Source organism: Oryx dammah, unplaced genomic scaffold, assembly GCF_014754425.2.
Source record: "Oryx dammah isolate SB20612 unplaced genomic scaffold, SCBI_Odam_1.1 HiC_scaffold_19, whole genome shotgun sequence".
NCBI lineage: Eukaryota > Metazoa > Chordata > Mammalia > Artiodactyla > Bovidae > Oryx > Oryx dammah.
Window position 1 is genome coordinate 56,435,346 of NW_024070203.1, and position 20,923 is coordinate 56,456,268.

Genomic DNA, 20,923 nt, shown 5'->3' on the forward strand with positions numbered 1-20,923 from the left:
TTTTTAATTTTAATTTTTACTTTATTTTACTTTACAATACTGTATTGGTTTTGCCATATATTGACATGAATCCACCATGGGTGAACATGAGTTCCCAATCCTGAACCCCCCTCCCACCTCCCACCCCATATCATCTCTCTGGATCATCCCCGTGCACCAGCCCCAAGCATCCTGTATCCTGTATCGAACATAGATTGGCGATTCGTTTCTTACATGATAGTATACATGTTTCAATGCCATTCTCCCAAATCATCCCACCCTCTCCCTCTCGCACAGAGTCCAAAAGTCTGTTCTAAACATCTGTGTCTCTTTTGCTGTCTCGCATACAGGGTTATCATTACCATCTTTCTAAATTCCATATATATGTGTTAGTATACTGTATTGGTGTTTTTCTTTCTGGATTACTTCACTCTGTATAATCGGCTCCAGTTTCATCCATCTCATTAGAACTAGATGTCCATCAGCAGATGAATGGATAAGAAAGCTGTGGTACATATACACAATGGAGTATTACTCAGCCATTAAAAAGAATACATTTGAATCAGTTCTAATGTGGACCATTTTAAAAAGTCTTTATTGAATTTGGTACTTAATGTCACCTGGAAGTCAGTGAACTTTCTAAAAGGAATTGCATAACAGTGGAATGCCTACTGCTCAGATCCACAAAGATAAGAGTGGTTTTTTTTTTTTTCATAAAAAAACTGTTTTTAGAATAAGCAGAAGGACCCATAAATCAGTAGCATTCCTTTCTAAAAAAGCAGCCTCAGAGAAAGAGGCTGGTAGGTTCCTGGAAGGTTGTTATGCTAATATGTAACAGAAAGGAAGATTCATTACAGGGAAGGAAGACACAGGGTCCACTTTGCTCAGAGTTGATACATATGCTGGGTTTGGAGGTTACAGGAGATTGATAAGAGCACCAAGTCTAATGTATCATCAAATAGGGACATTCTTGCTGGCTGCTGGAATGGTGGGGAGAATGGGAGGATGGTGTGGCATGCTTGAAGTTATTATAGACTGATATTCATTTGAGGCAACTTGTGGGATTAGAGATGTCCCGTGCCCTTAGTAGGTTTACAAAATAATAGACTGACATGGAAGCAAAGATGCTATCTAAACAAACACAAAATCATTTTGAACAGAATCTGTATGTGGTGGTTTAGTCACTCAGTCCTGTCCAATTCTTTGCAACCCCATGGACTGTAGCCTGCCAGGCTCCTCTGTCCATGGGATTCTCCAGGCAAGAATACTGGAGTGGGCTGCCATTTCCTTCTCCATGAATTCATACATTACTATACAAATACATAAACATATACATATACATAAGATGCATGGTATGGATTTCTTTGAACTTCATAATTCTCTGCTAGTCATGTAATGAACCCAGGCCCTGAAATAAGCCTCAACAAAAGCCGGCTAATATGGTAAGAATTTAGTTTAAAAAGAAAAATACAATTTCTTTAATTGCTCTGTATCCTCTGTTCTTTCCTTTCCACAATTAATCTTTTCACTGCCTTTCAAAACTAAAATTTAAAACAATTCAATAATTATTTTATGTATTTATTTATTTTTGGCAGCACTGGGTCTTTGTTGCTTTGATGGGGCTTTCTCTGGTTTCAGCAAGTAGGGGCTACTCTTGGTTGGGACGCACGGGCTTCTCATTGTGGTGGCTTCTCTTGCTGCAGAGCGCAGCTCTAGGCATTCCGGCTTCAGGAGCTGCAGCACAGAGCTCTGAGGTTGTGGCCTGCAGGCTCTGGAATGTGGGCTCAGTAGTTGTGGCACGTGGGCTTAGTTGCTCCATGGCATGTGGAATCTTCCCTGATCAGGGATCAAACCCGTGGCCACTGCAATGACTGACAGGCAGGTTCTTATGCACTGTGCCACCGGGGAAGTCATCAAAACTAGACTTAAAAAAATCTAGTCCTATGGGAAATTTAATATTGGGAAAAAGAACATTAGCTGAGTATGCCCCATAGCTTTGGCTTTTTCTTTTTTAACACTCTTGAATCAGACATCTACTGGGACAGGGTAGCAGGTGTTCTCTGAGATGCGTGCATGGTATCTGTGCTCTTCCACTTTAGTTTATGTTAAATAAATATCACAGGAACCCAAACAATCTAAGACTCTTCTCAGCCACAGGATTTAATTTAGCACTTCCTGAGAAGTGCTACTGTAAATATACAAGTCACGCAACCCACTTGCAAACAGTACTTGGCACCATGTGAATGAGTTTCTGGAACAAACTCCTTCTTTTGGGGAGGGGCTAGAGTGTCAGAAATATAGGTTCTTCTAAAAACAAACAAATAAAATGGGTATTTTTCCAGGCATTGTCTGGTAGTACTAGTCTGCCTACACTAATGTTTCTTTTTTCTTACCCTTTCTGGGTTACCTACACTTCATTTCCTCACCAGGTAGATGAAGATGGTAAAAACAGTGAAAATGATATTTATTCCTAAGCCTTCTCACTTCATCAGTCCACCGAGGGACTTTCCTGTTCTCATGGGTTGGCAACATAGGGGAGGAAAATTTTTTTCTCATCCTTCTTAGTGTCCTTGGCTGGATCTGCAAATTAAACTGACAAGACAGATGAACAGGAGAAGAACATACAAATTATATTGAGTTTTTATGTGAACATGGAGCCTACACAAGAGAATGAAGATCAAAAGAAGTGATTGGAGCAGGAAGCTTTTGTATCTTTCAGACAAAGAAACAATAATTTGCGAAGAATTGAGAAGAAGAAGGGATTTGGGCTAAGGGTGGTAAATGGTGAAGAAGTAACTCAGAATATAGGATTAGCTTAACAAGCTTGTGTTGCAGACTTTTCTGCTGCCTTCACTGGGTTAAGAGTCTGTCTCCAGTGAAAGGAGAATTTATTTCCTGTGTTTAGGCAGAAAGGGGGGTAACTTTAGCTGCGTTTACTGCTTCTTCATTGCCTTCAACTCAAAATAATTTTTATGTCAAAGAGGCATATTTTGGGATGACATTCTGGTTTTCCTTCAGCAAACAGGAGTCATGGACTCAAATAACTCTAAGCCCAGAGGGACTTGGAAGGGCCATTTGGTAGAAAAATCCAGGAGAAATAAATATAGACTCAGCTTTTCAGGGCTGGAAGGAAACATGAGAATTCAACTCCATATCACATATTTGAATCTCTCTGGAAATGTGTAGAACTGTAGAACTGAAAGCTAGAAAAGAAATTTCTAGCTTTTTGAAACTGTAATTTCTTAAGCGTATTTCTTTCCCAACCTTGAAACACTAATAACTAATTCCCACTGTTCAAACCAATAATATTTCAGAATGTTGCAATTATTGTACTTAATACAAAAAGCTATCATTCTATGTTGCTGCTTAGATTGCACTTCTGGTTTTTTATATTTCTTTAAAACAGTAGTTCTTTCTTTCCTGTGATAATCTTCTTGTATATTTTTCTGTTTTCTCATTTTCCATATCAGTGAGAAAATAGATATTATCTTTGTTTTCATCCTCTCCTGGTTCAAATCTCAAAGGGTATTGAACTGGAAACTTAAGGGGCCTAATTAGCAGAGAAAATAAAATAAGAAAAAGTCAATACAATAAGCTATTAAAAAAAATTAATTCGTCAGCAGAGGAGACCCTAGTTCAGTTCAGTTCAATTCAGTCTCTCAGTTGTGTCTGACTCTTTGAGACCCCATGAATCACAGCATGCCAGGCCTCCCTGTCCATCACCAACTCCCAGAGTTCATGGACTCAAACTCATGTCCATTGAGTCAGTGATGCCATCCAGCCATCTCATCCTCTGTCGTCCCCTTCTCCTCCTGCCCCCAATCTCTCCCAGCATCAGGGTCTTTTCCAATGAGTCAACTCTTCACATGAGGTGGCCAAAGTACTGGAGTTTCAGCTTCAGCATCAGTACTTTCAATGAACACCCAGGACTGATCTCCTTTAGGATGGACTGGTTGGATCTCCTTGCAGTCCAAGGCACTCTCAAGAGTCTTCTCCAACACCACAGTTCAAAAGCATCAATTCTTCGGCACTCAGCTTTCTACACAGTCCAACTCTCACATCCATACATGATCACTGGAAAAACCATAGCCTTGACTAGACGGACCTTTGTTGGCAAAGTAATGTCTCTGCTTTTTAATATGCTATCTAGGTTGGTCATAACTTTCCTTCCAAGGAGTAAGTGTCTTTTAATTTCATGGCTCCAATCACCATCTGCAGTGATTTTGGAGCCCAAAAAATAAAAAGTCTGACACTGTTTCCACTGTTTCCCCATCTATTTCCCATGAAGTGATGGGACCAGATGCCATGATCTTAGTTTACTGATTGTTGAGCTTTAAGCCAACTTTTTCACTCTCCTCTTTCACTTTCATCAAGAGGCTTTTTAGTTCCTCCTCACTTTCTGACATAAGGATGGTGTCATCTGCATATCTGAGGTTACTGATATTTCTCCCGGCAATCTTGATTACAGCTTGTGCTTCTTCCAGCCCAGCGTTTCTCATGATGTACTCTGTGTAGAAGTTAAATAAGCAGGGTGACAATATACAGCCTTGACGTACTCCTTTTCCTATCTGGAACCAGTCTGTTGTTTCATGTCCAGTTCTAACTGTTGCTTCCTGACCTGCATATAGATTTCCCAAGAGGCAGGTTAGGTGGTCTGGTATTCCCATCTCTTTCAGAATTTTCTATAGTTTATTGTGATCCACCCAGTCAAAGGCTTTGGCATAGTCAGTAAAGCAGAAATAGATGTTTTACTGGAACTCTCTTGCTTTTTCCATGATCCAGCTGATGTTGGCAATTTGATCTCTGGTTCCTCTGCCTTTTCTAAAACCAGCTTGAACGTCTGGAAGTTAATGGTTCACGTATTGCTGAAGCCTGGCTTGGAGAATTTTGAGCATTATTTTACTAGTGTGTGAGATGAATGCAATTGTGCGGTAGTTTGAGCATTTTTTGGCATTGCCTTTCTTTGGGATTGGAATGAAAATGGAGCTTTCCCAGTCCTGTGGCCACTGCTGAGTTTTCCAAATTTGCTGGCATATTGAGTGCAACACTTTTACAGCATCATCTTTCAGGATTTGAAATAGCTCAACTGCAATTCCATCACCTCCACTAGCTGTGTTCGTAGTGATGCTTTCTAAGGCCCACTTGACTTCACATTCCAGGATGTCTGGCTCTAGGTGAGTGATCACACCATTGTGATTATCTGGGTTGTGAAGCTCTTTTTTGTACAGTTCTTCTGTGTATTCTTGCTACCTCTTCTTAATATCTTCTGCTTCTGTTACATATTACTTAGCAAAATATCTCCATATTGTAAGAAGAAAGGAAGATCCAGAATGTTTGTGTGACTTGTCCAAGGATACACAGATGGTTAATGATGGAACCTCCACTGGTTGCATTCACTTGACTTCCAGACAGGGCTGTGAGAAAGATCTTAAGAGAAACTTCAATGCATAAAGAGTATTTTAGTTTTTCTCTGTTCCTGAAAACTTGCTTACTAGATATTTGGATTCTAAGAACTTCTTTTCTTTCTTTCTTTTTTCTTTTCCCTTCCTTTCTTTCTTTTTTCTTTTTCTTTTCCTTCCTTTCTTCTTCCTGCCTTCCTTCTTCTATCTTTCATACTTTCTTTCTCTTTACACAGAGAAGTTAACTCCAATTTAAACTCTTTTGTCTTCAAAGTTATAGAAAATATGTATCTACTGAGCTGATTCAATTCTCAGACAATTTTCAGTGTCTGGAAAGAACTTCAGACTCTTCTAGGTCTTGGCTGTTTACAGTAATGAAGAGGAGCAGTAGGATAGGTAATCCAAATTAATAAATCATTCTTGAGAAATTACAAACTAGTTTAAATACAAACATTAGTAACTAGGCTGATGTCTTAATGGGAGCATCCTTCTCAGGCAAAGCCTAAAAAACACCAGACTATTTAGGGATTTGTTTTCAAAAGGAGGGGACTTACATGACAAAATCCAACACTATCCCTACAGCCTGTAAAACAAACTTTTATAAGAGCAAATAATACTTGGGAGACAGCGTATTAAAAAGCAGATATACCACTTTGCTGCAAAGGTCTGTATAGTCAAAATTGGTTTTTCTGGTAGTCAGGTACCAATGTGAGAGTTGGACCATAAAAAAAGCTGAGCAGCGAAGAACTGTTGCTTTTGTGTTGTGGTTCTGGAGAAGACTATTGAGAGTCCCTTGAACTTCAAGGATATTAAACCAGTCAATTCTAAAGGAAATCAACCCTGAATAGTCTTTGGAAGGACTGATGCTGAAGCTCCAATTTTTGGCTGCCTGATGTGAAGAGCCGACTCATTGAAAAAGACTCTGACCCTAGGAAAGAACGAAAGCAAAAGGAGAAGGGAGTGGGAGAGGATGAGATGGTTAGATAGCATCACTGACTCAATGGACATGAATTTGAGCAAACTCTGGGAGAGCCTGGAGAACAGAGGAGCCTGGTATGCTGCAGGCCATGGGGTTACAAAGAGCCAGACATGACTAAGTGACTGAAGAACAGCAGCAATATTTGGGAATACATTTCAGATAAAAGGAGTCTAAGCAATTGGTTATGGGTTGCTTAAAGAATGGAATATATTCAGTATATGAAGGAAAGTGGATAGTGGGCCTTCTATGATAAAGTTCCTAGGGTGGATCTCATTTGAAAATGCCAAAAAGTTTAGAGAGGAACCAAAGGGAGTGATCAGCTATAACAATTTCCAGGAATATTATTAACATGGCTTTCTGTATAAACAGTGGTGCTCATTCCTGCCTACCCCTTCCTCCAGTGAATTATTTTTTTCAAATGCATTCGAACTCTATGAATCTCCTCTCTTCTGGTTAATATTATCTTTCTGATTCTTGCTTTTTCAAGAAAGAAGGTAAGCTACTGTTTTTATTGAAAAGGAACTCCAGATTTTACATTTCTTCTCTTTGAAGATTTTGCAAAGTAGACACCATGAATAATTGAGAATTTAGTGGCAACATTTTTAAAACATTTTCCCATGCATCAACACATGGGAAATAAAAAGATGTTGATACAAAATAAAAAGATACTGACCTGTGAGTTCACTGTTCTAAAGAACAGTGTGTATCCTTGAACAGCTTGAGCAATGGCAGACCACAGAAGTTCTTGAACGATTGTTTTTCAAAGCGCTAAATGGGAAGAATACAAATGAATTAATTTCTTCCTTAGTTCAGAATCTGGAACTGAAGATGGCATACTTCCACTTTCTTTAGACCCTTTTACTTTTTAAGGGTTATGTGACCCTTTGTTTTCTTCAAATTGATTCTTCTTATATGAGGGATCTCAGAACCAGAAACCTTTGTGGACAAATGTTTTGCTAAAAAGTAATTCTTCCTTTATTTATAGCTTTGCTCCTTCAGGCCATTCTGTTCCCTAAATATCCCATTTCCCAGTTTCTGACCACTAGGTGTCAGAAGTCTTCACACAAATGCCTCCAAGATGTAAACATAAACTTTACCTATTAAAATGAGGCCCTGAATGTATGACTTCTCATATATGATCTTATGTCACCTGGGGTCACATATTAGCTCCAATTTACATGCAATTCAACCTCCTAATGAAAAGTTCAGGGAAAGTCACAAAATTAAGGAAAAATGAAATGGAACTCTTGTGGTATACAAACGGTTTGTCAAAGGAGCAAATTTGTATAGCTTTTAACTCTGCAGAGCTTGCTCCTTCCTAACCCCACTTGACCTCCAGAGTTGCCTTTAGACTCATCGTATGAAATTAATAGTCACCTCCTTTTAGGAATGGGCTTCACAAGAGCATATTGATAGCCTTGGGAAATCTCTGCATTACTTTGCAATAGGAATACACATGAGACACTGGGACCCACTCTCATTCTGCTTAGTTGAGTTTCAACTAAAGGGACTGACACATTGAAAAATTATTTTCAAGTCATTTTGAAGCTAGGATGATCAATTCAAACCTTTTCATTTTATGTTAGGGAAATGATACCTGGAAGAGTTTGCTCATTGTCCAAAGATAGTAGCAGAACTGGACCTTGGACTCACATCTTCTGACTCCTAGGCATCCTAAGTCTTCTGTGTAGTTATTGGTGTTCTCAAGATAGATTTACGCATTTGTTTTGGAATTTTGAAAAAAAAAAAAGTAAACCAAAGTATTCCTTATACTGTGTTAATATTGTAAGAAAAACCTTAGCTCAGTAAACTTCCTCTGTGGAGATTTGTTGTTAAAAAACAGAAGTTGTTTATTAGTCATTGGAACAAGGACAAGAAATAAATTTTAATGCTCTTATTTCACAGAATTTGCAGATTTGTTTCAGATAGATGGAAAAACTGTCCCATTTAGCTTTTCTTTGTATGCCAAATCAATCAGATTCATATATATCTTTCAATGAATTTTTTTAAAAAAGATGACCATATTTAACGAACAGATAATCTTTTGGTATTTCAAGTCAAAAAAATATTATTGTTATTCTCACCAGGATGAAAAGAAAATAGGCTTATTCATTTGGCTATAAAAGCAGTGAAAATATTGCATTTTAAGCTGTTGTTCAGTCACCTCATGGATTGCAGCCGGCCGGGTACCCCTGTCCTCCACTATCTCCTGGAGTTTGCTCAAATTCATGTTCATCGTGTTGGTGATGCTGTCTAACCATCTCATCCTCTGCCACTCCATTCTCCTTTTGCTTTCAACCTTTCCTAGCATCAAGGTCAGATTCTTTACCATCTGAGACACCAGGGAAGCCCTGGTGAGTAGCTGTAAAATAATTAATAAAATAATATAATAAAAATAATTAATTTTATTTATGTAAGGAAAGAAATAGCAACCCACTCCAATATTCTTGTCTGGAGAGTTCCATGGACAGAGAAACCTGGTGGGCTACAGTCCATGGGGTCACAAAGAGTTGGACATGACTGAGGGACTAACACTTTCACTTTTATTTCTTGGGATGAGCAGCACTGTCCTTGTATGATCAGAAGGCCAGAAGAGTCCATATCCGTGGTGTTCACTCAGTTCCCCTGGAGAGGACCCTACACTCTCTGGTAAATATGGTTCTCTTCTTTATTCTGACTGAGATTTCCATGGTAAGTTCAGGTGCAGAATTTCTTTTGAGTAATAATTTCCCCCTAATTACAATACTAAACAGTTGCTTTACAATTGCTTTGACTAAATTCATTTATACAAAATTTGGAAGACTGAATTAAAAATTAATTCTTTGATTACAGTGAAAGTACATGGAACTAGTTAAACTGGTAATTCTGAGCATTGTTTGAGATGTTTTACCAAAAAATGTTGCAAGGTCAAATAGGTTAGGGAAACAAGGTTTATGCTTAAAATCCTTTCTTAAACATTAATATTGCTGCTTAGCATATTACAGACTTTGAAAAATCCTGCAATTGAGAAACCTGATCAAATCTAAGCTGACATTTTCCAAGTATTGTTAGAAACTTTTATTGTAAAATACCAAATAACATTTGGTAAAAAACAGGTTGAGAAAACTTGATTTCCAAAGTGACACAAAATCCTCGTTTGATAAAGCAACTACACTATTTCTTGAAAAGTGTAATTCTTTTATTTGATTTCTGTATTATTTATTGGCAGTATCTAAATAGTATCCCCTTTGCCTTCATGGCTACTTTCTGGCAACGAGATTCATAGCTGCAACATCAAAGGCTTGTTAAGCTTATTTGCAGAATTTTTCAAGTATCAGTATCCTGTCAGCAGATGAACTATTTTAAGATATTATTATTTTTCTGTGTTATAAAACAGCTATTTCAGTTGATTTCCTCTAGCCCATTTTATTTTCTTTCACTTAATGTGAAATTGTTCTATGTCAGAGTTACTAATTATTTACTAGAGGACAAATAAGCCTGGACCAAAAATACAGTTGTATTTCCTGGGAGCTGATACTATGGCTGTTACATGATGGTAGGAGTAACTTACACATTCAAGATAGAATACAGACTCATTAGTGTGACTTAATAGGTTTAGTGCAGTTGTTTCTAAGGATGCAGGGAAGTGGTACACCCAGATTGCTGCTGGTAATGGAGAGTAGCACAAGAAAGCAAGATAAAACAAAGTAACCTGGCTACTATCTCACTTTTTTGTTATAAGTTGGTCCTGGGTCCCGATACTTCCATAACTGGCTTATTCCACAAACCCCAGAGAATTGTAATAATATTTTTGCACTATTTTGGATACAGTCATAGCTTAAGTGATTTGCTTTCCCTCTGGGTGTTTGTTATTTCTATATCTCGAGACAGAATTCATTTAAATTAGTTTGTCACCATCTCATACAAAGAACTCTTAGTAAGAAGTTTTATTCTAAGCTACTGCAAAGACTATTGACTACTTTCAAGTTCAAGCTCAATCCAGAATCAGTCCAATCCCTAACTCCATTATGTATGTGCAGAGTATCAATTTTTTCTTCTCCTGATATACACACCATGAATCCTATCAAAAAAACTTCTGTAAACAATACTTGCTCTTTCTGTCCTCAGGAGTGATATAATGATTGTGGTTGTTGGAGAAGACTCTTGAGGGTCCCCTGGACTGCAAGGAGATCCAACCAGTCCATTCTGAAGGAGATCAGCCCTGGGTGTTCTTTGGAAGGAATGATGCTAAAGCTGAAGCTCCAGTACTTTGGCCAACTCGTGCGAAGAGTTGACTCATTGGAAAAGTCTCTGATGCGGGGAGGGATTGGGGGCAGGAGGAAAAGGGGACGACAGAGGATGAGATGGCTGGATGGCATCACCGACTCTATGGACGTGAGTTTGAGTGAACTCCGGGAGTTGGTGATGGACAGGGAGGCCTGGCGTGCTGCAATTTGTGGGCTCGCAAAGAGTCGGACATGACTGAGTGACTGAACTGAACTGAATTATGGGAACCTAGAATTTTATAGAATTTGTTTTGGCCCAAGACCTATTATTATCTGGTTCTCCCTGGCTACTTCAATTGGTATCCCATTACTCTTCTCCTTTCTATATTAAGAACAAATGGATTACTAGTCTCCAAACATTCCATGATTTTCTTGCTGTCTTTTTCTTTTTTTTTTTTGCATATGTGCTTCTCTTCCACTGTCTTATTCCATTCCCTTGCTTTATCACACAATTAAATTCTTCTCATATTTCCAAATTTGGAATGGGTACCATTTATAGGATATCTTTCATGTTCATTCCTAAGCTCAAAGAAAATTTTAATTTCCATGAATAACTTGAGGTTAGAGACTTTAATAGTATATTACTTGGGATAGGAGTAGTTGCTCTCACATACAATACTCAAAATATGTAAATTATCAAGTATGTATGAAAGAAATTTACTTTTCAGTCATATAGACTCCCAAAGATATTACTGTGAAACTTTCCCCTAACTAGTGATTCGGGATTTTAGCCTTGTACTATCTTGTAGGTTCATCGTCTGACACTATGCTTATCTGTATCCAGCCAGTGGAAGAAAAAGAGTGAAGAAGATGTAGTCACTTCTTAACAACCTTAATCTGGAAGTAATACACATTACTTCCTCTTGTTCCCGTTCATAAGAACAGGTCACATGGCCCAAAGTAAATGTACTGAAGTTGAGAAGTGTGTTCCCTGACTGGGCAGTGGTTCCTGGTAACAACTCCAGGAAGGAAAAGCATACATCTGGGGGATAAGAGTTAGCTATCTTGGCTAGAGTTAATATTCTTATGTTTGCAATGACACAAACTTCAACTTGTGGTGGTGTTTTAGTCACTAAGTCGGGTCCGACACTTGTAACCCCATGGACTGTAGCCCGCCGGGCTCCTCTGTGCATTGGATTTTCCAGGCAAGAATACTGGGAGTGGATTGCCATTTCTTTCTCCAGGGGATCTTTCCGACCCAGGAATTGAACCTGGGTCTCGTGCATTGCAGGCAGATTCTTTACCGACTAAGCTATGAAGGAAGTCCATACTTCCACTTAAGAAAGCTTAAACAAGGTTACTTTAGTGAAATCACTCAGGCAGTAGTTCTGAGAATCCAAGGAAGAGCTGAAAGGATCAGGCAAACTGGGGAACTTCAAATATGAACTTGGACACACAATGCCACCATTGCTATCTATGTCTCTGTTTTTCCTGCTTACTAATTTTGTCCTCTTCTATTGCAGATAGATGATTTCATCTACATGGTGGGGGTAGGAACATAGCCAATTCCAGGTTAGAGCCTCCAAGCAAAGTAAAAACACATCCCCCCATGCATTTTGCTATGTAAAAATTCCACAGACAGACTCAGGGCAGTTTGCCAAATGTGTTCCCTCACTGGACTAATCACCATGACTACTGCTAAGAAGTGAGAAATATATAAAGTTTAGGATGTCTGTGGGCCAAGTCCCTGCATGACTTGGGACATTGCAATTTTATTTCAAAATGTCCTAGGGTAAGTGGAAGAATATTACTGTCAAGGTAGATATAACCTTGGGATAGAAACTAGATCAGAGGAAAGGCTTTAACACATTGCGGAAGTGTATGCAGTGAATAAGGAGTATGGAATCAGGTCAGCTTCTGCTGCTTTACCTGAAATCTAGGCTTTGTTGTTCCATTTATAGAGCACAGGCAGAGCAGACTGAGCAGAATTCTGAAGGGCCCTGGGATTTTCAGAATGGTAAATGAGCATTGATTTTACCATAAAGTCACCAACTGCATTAGCCCCTAACAAGAGAGTCAGCCTGTTTTTTAAGTTTTGAAGTCAGACATTGACTTTTCCTCTCTAGCTATGAAAGTCCTAGGTAGCATTGTCTTCCAATATAGGGTGGCATCATATGCATTGAAAGTCTGCTGTTTTCTGTAGCGACCTTAATTACTCATTTTAGCTAGATCTTGGATAACTTGCTGCAGCTGCTGTATCAGCACTTGCTGCTTCATCTTGCAGTTTTATATTATGGAGACAGTTTCCTTAACATATGGAGAGGTTTCTTTAAACCTCATGAACCGACTTCTGCTAACTTCAAACTTTTCTTCTGCAATTTCCTCATCTCTCTCAGCCTTCATGAAATAGGACCTTGGTTACTACTAGGCTTTTGGTTTAAAGGGATGTTGTGGTTGGTTTGATCTGTTCAGATCACCAGAAATTTCTCCATGTCAGCAATAAGGCTGTTACACTTTCTTATTTATGTATTCACTAGAGGATCAATTTTAAGCTCCTTCAATAACTTTTCCTTTGCAGTCCCACCTCAGTTAACTGGTACAAGAGTCCTAGCTTGCATCCTATCTTGACTTTTAACCTGCCTTCTTCACTCAGCTTTATCATTTATAACTTTTGATTTAAAGTGAGACGCATGTGACTTTTCCTTTCACTTGAACACTTTGAGGCTATGGTATGGTTATTAACTGGCCTAATGTCAATATTATTATGTCTCAGGGAATAAGGATGTCAAAAGTTATACAGAAAGGAGAGAATGACTGGTGGCTGGAGCAACCAGAACAAAGAATTTGAATAAATATTTTTCCAAAGAAGATCTATAAATGACCAATAGATACATGAAAAGGTGCTCAACATCGGTCATCATCAGGGAATGCTAAGGAAAATCACAACAAGATACAACCTGACATGTGCTAGAATAGCTCTTTTTTAAAAGAGGTAGCACATGCAGGGGGTATGGAGAAAAAGGAATTTTGGGGTATTGTTGGTGGGAATATAAATTTTTGTAGCCACTATGAAAAATAGTATGAAGTTTCCTCAAAAAAAAATCAATAATAGAACTACCCTATGATCCAGCAACCCCACTTCTGATATATAAAGGAAACAAAACTTATCTCGAATATATGTTAGCCTTAAAAGAAAGAAATCCTGTCATTTTTGAAAATATGGATGAAACACTGTGTTTCAGTGAAATTGCAGAGAACATTGTGTTCAGTGAAATAAGTCAGACAGAGGAATGGTATAATTTATATGTGGAATTATTTTAAAAGTCAAACTTGTAGAAGCCAAAAGTACAAGAAACTCTAACCTGTACTATATCTATCCCTCTCTTATTTAGAAAAATTATTCAATTTCCTTATTCCTCATGTATTAAGCTGAGTGAGGAAGACATGATGAAAGTCAAGGTAGGATGAAAGTTAAGACTCTTACACCAGTTAGCTGAGATGGGACTGCAAAGGAAAAGTTCTTGAAGGAACTTAAAATTGAGCCTTTAGTGAATACACAAATAAGAAAGCATAACAGCTGTATTGCTGACATGGAGCACCTGGGTGCTGGGGGAAATAGGGAAAGGTAGGTAAAAGGGTACAAACTTTCAACTTTAAGATGAATAAGGTCTGAGGATCTAATGTCCAACATAGTGACTATAGTTGGTAACATTGTATTACATAATTGAAATTTGCTAAGAGAATAGAAGGAAAGTTATGACCAACCTAGATAGCATATTAAAAAGCAGAGACGTTACTTTGCCAACAAAGGTCAGTCTAGACAAGGATATGGTTTTTCCAGTGGTCATGTATGGATGTGAAAGTTGGACTATAAAGAAAGCTGAGCGTGAAGAATTGATGCTTTTGAACTGTGGTGTTGGAGAAGACTCTTGAGAGTCCCTTGGACTGCAAGGAGATCCAACCAGTCCATCCTAAAGGAAATCAGCCCTGAATATTCATTGGAAGGACTAATGTTGAAGCTGAAACTCCAATACTTTGGTCACCTGATGCAAAGAACTGACTCAATGGAAAAGATGGCTGGGAGAAATATCAATAACCTCAGATATGCAGATGACACCACCCTTATGTCAGAAAGTGTAGAAGAACTAAAGAGCCTGTTGATGAAAGTCGAAGAAGAGAGGGAAAACGTTGGCTTAAAATTCAACATTCAGAACACTAAGATCATGGCATCCAGTCCCATCACTTCATGGGAAATAGATGGGGAAACAGTGGAAACAGTGTCAGACTTTAATTTTGGGGCTTCAAAATTACTACAGATGGTGTTTGAAGCCATGAAATTAAAAGACACTTAATCCTTGGAAGAAAAGTTATGACCAACCTAGATAGCATATTAAAAAGCAGAGACATTACTTTGTCAACAAAGGTCCTTCTAGTCAAGGCTATGATTTTTCCAGTGATCATGTATGGATGTGAAAGTTGGACTATAAAGAAAACTGAGTGCAGAAGAATTGATACTTTTGAACTGTGGTGTTGGAGAAGACTCTTTGAGAGTGCCTTGGACTGCAAGGAGATCCAACCAGTCCATCCTAAAGGAGATCAGTCCTGGGTGTTCATTGGAAGGACTGATGTTGAAGCTGAAACTCCAATACTTTGGCCACCTGATGCAAAGAGCTGACTCATTTGAAAAGACCCTGATGCTGGGAGGGATTGAGGGCAGGAGGAGAAGGGGATGACAGAGGATGAGATGGTTGGATGGCATCACCGATTCAACGGACATGAGTTTGGGTAGGTTCCGGGAGCTGGTGATGGACAGTGAGGCCTGGCATGCTGCAGTTCATGGGATCACAAAGAGTCAGACACGACTGAGTGACTCAACTGAACTGAACTGAAGAGAATAGAACACAAATGTTATAGGCCAAAACTGAAGGCTAATATGGGAAATGATGGATGTGTGAATTCACTCTGTGAGGGGAATTCTTTTACAATGTACAGTGTATATCAAATCATCACATTGTCCATTTTAGATATATCTCTATTTTATTTTCACTATATCTTAATAAAACTGAAAAAAGAAAAAAGATTAGTGTTTCTCAGCCTTCTTTTTATTATAATCTATTGAGCCATTTTAGACATTATTTTCCTAGTAACCATTACTTCCTGTGAAATTTTAATAATACCAATGTTCTATATATCTGTTTATGTTCCTTGGCCCCTTTGAGGGACACAAACCATTGGAATATCAAAGTATTTTTCACTCCCACAAGAGTCAACTTTTGCTGGTGGGGCATACTGCCCCCACTGAATCCACAGGTTAAGTGAATAGCACTGCTTTCAATATCATCATAATTAGTTGAATAGTAAAAAGAACACACAATTTGTAGTCAGTTGTCTTTGGGAGATTAAAATAGCAACTCTTAACTCATACTATATCCCTCTCTTATTTAGAAAAATTATTCAGTTTCCTTGTTCCTCATGGATTAACTAGGGTAAGGTTAAAATAATAAGCAAACAAAGAAACAGGATGGAAAATATCTTATCTGCCTATATCATGGGGTTGCTGTGAGAGTAATTTTTCCTGAAATCAGTTGATTTATCAAGATGGGACTCACTACAAGGCTATCAGCTCTTTCTTCACAAAACCAGTCTTGATGTAATTAACATAAAAAGAACATCAGGTGTGTGCACAGCAGTAACAGGAATGTGGCAATCAGCTCTGCATTTCAACTGAGCAAACAGTCAGATAATAAGCTACTCCAGTGGAGACTGTCTAAACATAAAGGAGAACTCATGCCTAATGGAGGGGAAAAGTCACAAAGGGAAATCTTAGAATATTTTCCTTTTAGAAACTTTGAGAACAGTACTAAACATTGCCAGGCCCTGGATTGGGTGTGCTATAGCCATGGTTTCCAATCCCTACAGCAACATGTAGAGTTAGTATTACACACAGCTGTCTGCTGTACCTGTGTGCTCAGTTGCTAGACATGTCTGACTCTTTGCAACCAGGCTCCTCTGTCTATGGAATTTCCCAGGCAAGAATACTGGAGTGGGTTCTCCCTACTCCTGGGGATCTTCCCCATCCAGGGATCGAACCTGTGTCTCAAGGTCAATTTTTTACCACTGAGCCACCTGGGAAGCCCTGTTGTCTGTTGTAGCAACAGTTCTTTTATTTTATTCCAAGTCTGTGTGGCAGTAATGTGGTAGCTCTGTCGATCTTGCTTGGGGTCACTTATGTGGCTGCAGATTGTGGGTGTCTTGTCTGAGAGCTAGTTGGTCTAGGGAGCCTCAGCTTGGATGGGATGCTTTTGCTCTACGTGATCTTTTTCCCACAGCTCGACCTGGGGTGGATCTCACTGCTACACATCCCAAGAGGGCAAGAATGGAAACTGCATAGCTTCCTGAGACCTGAGAAAAGAATTTGACATGACTGAGTGACTGAGTATGCACGCAGATATATGTATAACTGAGCCACTTTGCTGTACAGCAGAAATTAACACAACATTGTAAATCAACCGCATGGCTCTATCATTTTAAAATTTTGTTTTCTAGTTTCAGGACTTTACAAATTTACATCTCTGATCTTCACTTTTCTCATTTTCACTATGGAAATAATACATAACTCATAGGATTGTTGTAAACACTAAATAATTAATGGCATTGACGTATCAAGTATAGTTGAGGGCATGAGGTAGATGCTTATTAGAATTATGAGTAATTCTGAGTAGAAGTAAATTTTTTTAGTTTTCATAGATAGTTTATGGGGCCATATTTATATTATTTATTCATTGATTCAAAAAATTTATGGTGCTACTTCTGTGTGCTATGTATACCAATGGGTTTTGAGTGTACCAGTATACAGCAGACAGGGTCTATGGTCACATGGAGTGTATGGTCTAATCTCCTTAGTACCTAGCCTATTGTCAAACGACCAGCCGCATTGGCATCACCAAGGAAATTGTTAGAAGGGCAGACTCTCAGGCTCCCTCCCAGACCCACTGAATCAGTCTGAATTTTAACAATTTCTTCCACATGATTTATGTACATTATTGTTTGAAAAGCACTGGTCTACTGAACCTGAAGTAGAAGAAGTCTATGATATTTATTCCATTTGGTACCTAAAGGGGTCCTGGTCTGTAAATCTGAGATACAGAACTAAAAATGTAGAGATAAAAAGCTAAAAAGAGTTTGGTTTTTATCACCTAATTTAGCAGAGAGAAATCAGGTAAGACCTACATGCCAAAGTACTGGAGAGAAAATAATGACGATAAGAGCAAAGGCATGCATAGTCTAGGGTCCTTTCTCTCATCCTTGGTTGTGAAGGATGTGGTGCAAGTTTTGACATAAACAACCACATCCTATCCTATACTCGCCCCCGCCCCCCACCCCCGCCCCACCCCCACCCCCACCCCCACCCCCGTCCCCCCACCCCCCACTCCCCCCGCCCCGCGCCCCTCCCCCCTCCCCGCCTCAGTCTTGCTATATTTATGGGATTCTTATTGAATGAATGATGTGTTAAGGGACTTTTCACTGTAGGACAAGGGAGAAGATTTCTCTTGCTGAATGTGCCGATGTCTGGGTCCCCTTAAAGATTTTTATCAATGATGTGAATAAAGTCATAGAAAGAAAGCCTTCATAGCTACCAAGGGCACAAACCTGGGAAGGTGTGGGAGAAGCTACCAGTTGCCCCCCAGTACCTGTTCTCACTCTCTTACTTCATAGAATTATTCTTCTTAGCCTGAAACATAGCTGCTCAGAATATATTTCATTTTTCAGCCTCTCTTGCAGGGAGGTGTGGCCTCATGACTACATTCTAACTAGGTCTATAAACCAAAGTGTTATATGGAATGACACTTTGGGTTGATCATCTTAAACAGACTGGAGACAAACTTCTTGGTTCTTTTCTCCTTCCTATTAGCTGGAAAGTGGATGTGACAGCTGAAGCTCTAGCCTTCATCTTTGACTATGAGGTGAAAGAGGTGTTTAGGATCCTAGAACTCAGTCAAATGGATGAGAATCCCTGATGTTCACAGTCACCAGTCCAGTCCTGAGGGGTATGTCTATAGTCTTTGTTCACTTAAGATGGACTATAATTCTATTTCATTGAAGTCATGGTATCTTAGTGTCATGTAATTCATTGTCAACTCTAATCCTAGCTAATCCAGAGAAGTTGCTTATATAGTAAATAGTGAAATCAAGATTAAAAAGCTCTTGGGGGAGGGATAAATTAAGAATTTGGGATTAGTATATATTATACACACTACAATATATACAAAGTAAACAACAAGGACCTACTATGTAGCAGAGAAAACTATAGTCAATATCTTGTAATAACCTATAATGGAAAAGAATCTGAAAAGAGTACGTATATGTATATGTAGATACAGATATATAACTGAATCACTCTGCTATACACCTGAAACATTGTAAATCAACTATGAAAGTGAAAGTGTTAGTTGCTCAGTCGTGTCCCACTGTTTGCAAACCCCACGGACTACAGCCCACAGGCTCCTTTGTCCCTAGAATTCTCCTGGCAAGAATACTAAAGTGGGTTGCCATGCCCTTCTCCAAATGAACTATACCTCAATTAAACAACAACAACAACAACAACAACAACTCTTGAAAGACTGAAAGGATAGCCAAAACTATCATCTTATTTCACATATATATTTCACAACTATATAGTTGTGAAATAAAATGGAATAAAATGTAAATACCAACATTTAAAAAATATTTCCAAAAATAGACTTGAAAAGTGGCTAAAGAGTAGTCTATATATAAAAAAGGTCACTGTGTGTTGAATGGGGGAAGTTTCAAGAACAAGTTTCATGTGGGTAGACAATGTAAGGAGGCTTTTTAAAGCAAATATCAGTTTAAGCTAAGCTAGACTGTACCCAGACCACGGGAGGTTCAGACTTCCAATTTTCTGCATTGGCACAGCATCTTTGGAGTACTGTGTTCACTTCTGGGCCCCGTATTGTTCACAGTGTCACACTAGAGAGTAACAAGCCAGAGTGTTTAAAGGGCAAACAGGATGGCATAGCAGGCGACAATGGAGTCACAGTCAACAGATGCAACTGTGAAGTGTTAGCCTGGAGTGGGGAAAATGTAGGGAAACACAGGGGAAATGTACTTTCAATTATTGGAAATGTTGTCACCTGGGAGGTGGAGCTTGATGCCTCATTTGCTTTTTCCCCACAAGGGATACTTAAGGTCAATGAATACGAAGTACTAGAGGCAAAACTCTGCTCTATAGAAGCCATTTTTTAGTAACTCTGGCCATCTCAAATGAGAACGCACTGCCTTGTGATCATTGTATAATTATCAGGAGTGCTGATCTTCATTTGTTGCTTTCCCCTGGGCCTTCATCTCCTGGAGGAGGGCACAGCATCCCACTTCAGTATTCTTGCCTGGAGAATCCCATGGACAAGGAGCCTGGAGGGCTATAGTCCACAGCGTAGCAAAAAGTCGGATAAGACTGAGCACGCATGCACGCATGGGGCAGGCGCTTTGTGCTTTGAATGTGTTTTCTCATTCAGTCCTTACAAAGCCATGAGGCAGACTATGTTTATCTCTGTTTTACAGATTTGGAAGTTGAGGCTTAGAAAAGTCAAGTAACCTACCCAACACGGTCCTGTGGTGAAAGGTGGTGCTGTCTCATCTCTGCCTCCTGTTGACCATCCTGGAAGCCATCAGGCAGTGGCTGGCCAGAAGCGCAGTGTCAGCTGGTGGGTCTGTAAACCAGGCTCCTGTGTTAAGCAACATCTAGAAAAACCTTTGCTTCTTTATCTTGGAGCATTTTCCTAACTCTAGAAGTAATGAGACTGTGTGATAAGGCAGGAGAAACCCGCACTGGGATTGTCTAGGAGCCTGTAGGTGAAAAGGGGAAATTAAGAGATAAGTAGGGGAATAGATCAAAACACCTACATTTAAACCTTGAATTTTTAAACCTCGTTTCTAGTTGTATGCTTTGGGACAGGACATGGAAACTGTTTGAACCTCAGTCTCCTCAGAAATAAAATCCAAATAATTACTCCCAAACTGCACAATTGTGGTGAGAGTTAAAAATAGAGTGATCAGCTCAGGCCTGTGGTGGAGAAGATCCACAGAACCGGTCATTAGTTCTCACTGACCCCTGGCACATGCTGAGGCATGCATTTGTTTCAGTTCAGGGTTAGAAAAATTCAAATACTAGAGTTTCTCCAGGTCTTAGAGCAGAAATTTAAGCACATTTAGACTGCATGATCTTTATATTAATAATAACTTATTTATTACTTGTCTCAAAAATTAGAACTTCATTATTTTGATGAAACATACATTGTTGGGACTGGGAAGCTAAAAACCACATTTCCTGGCTCATCCAAAAT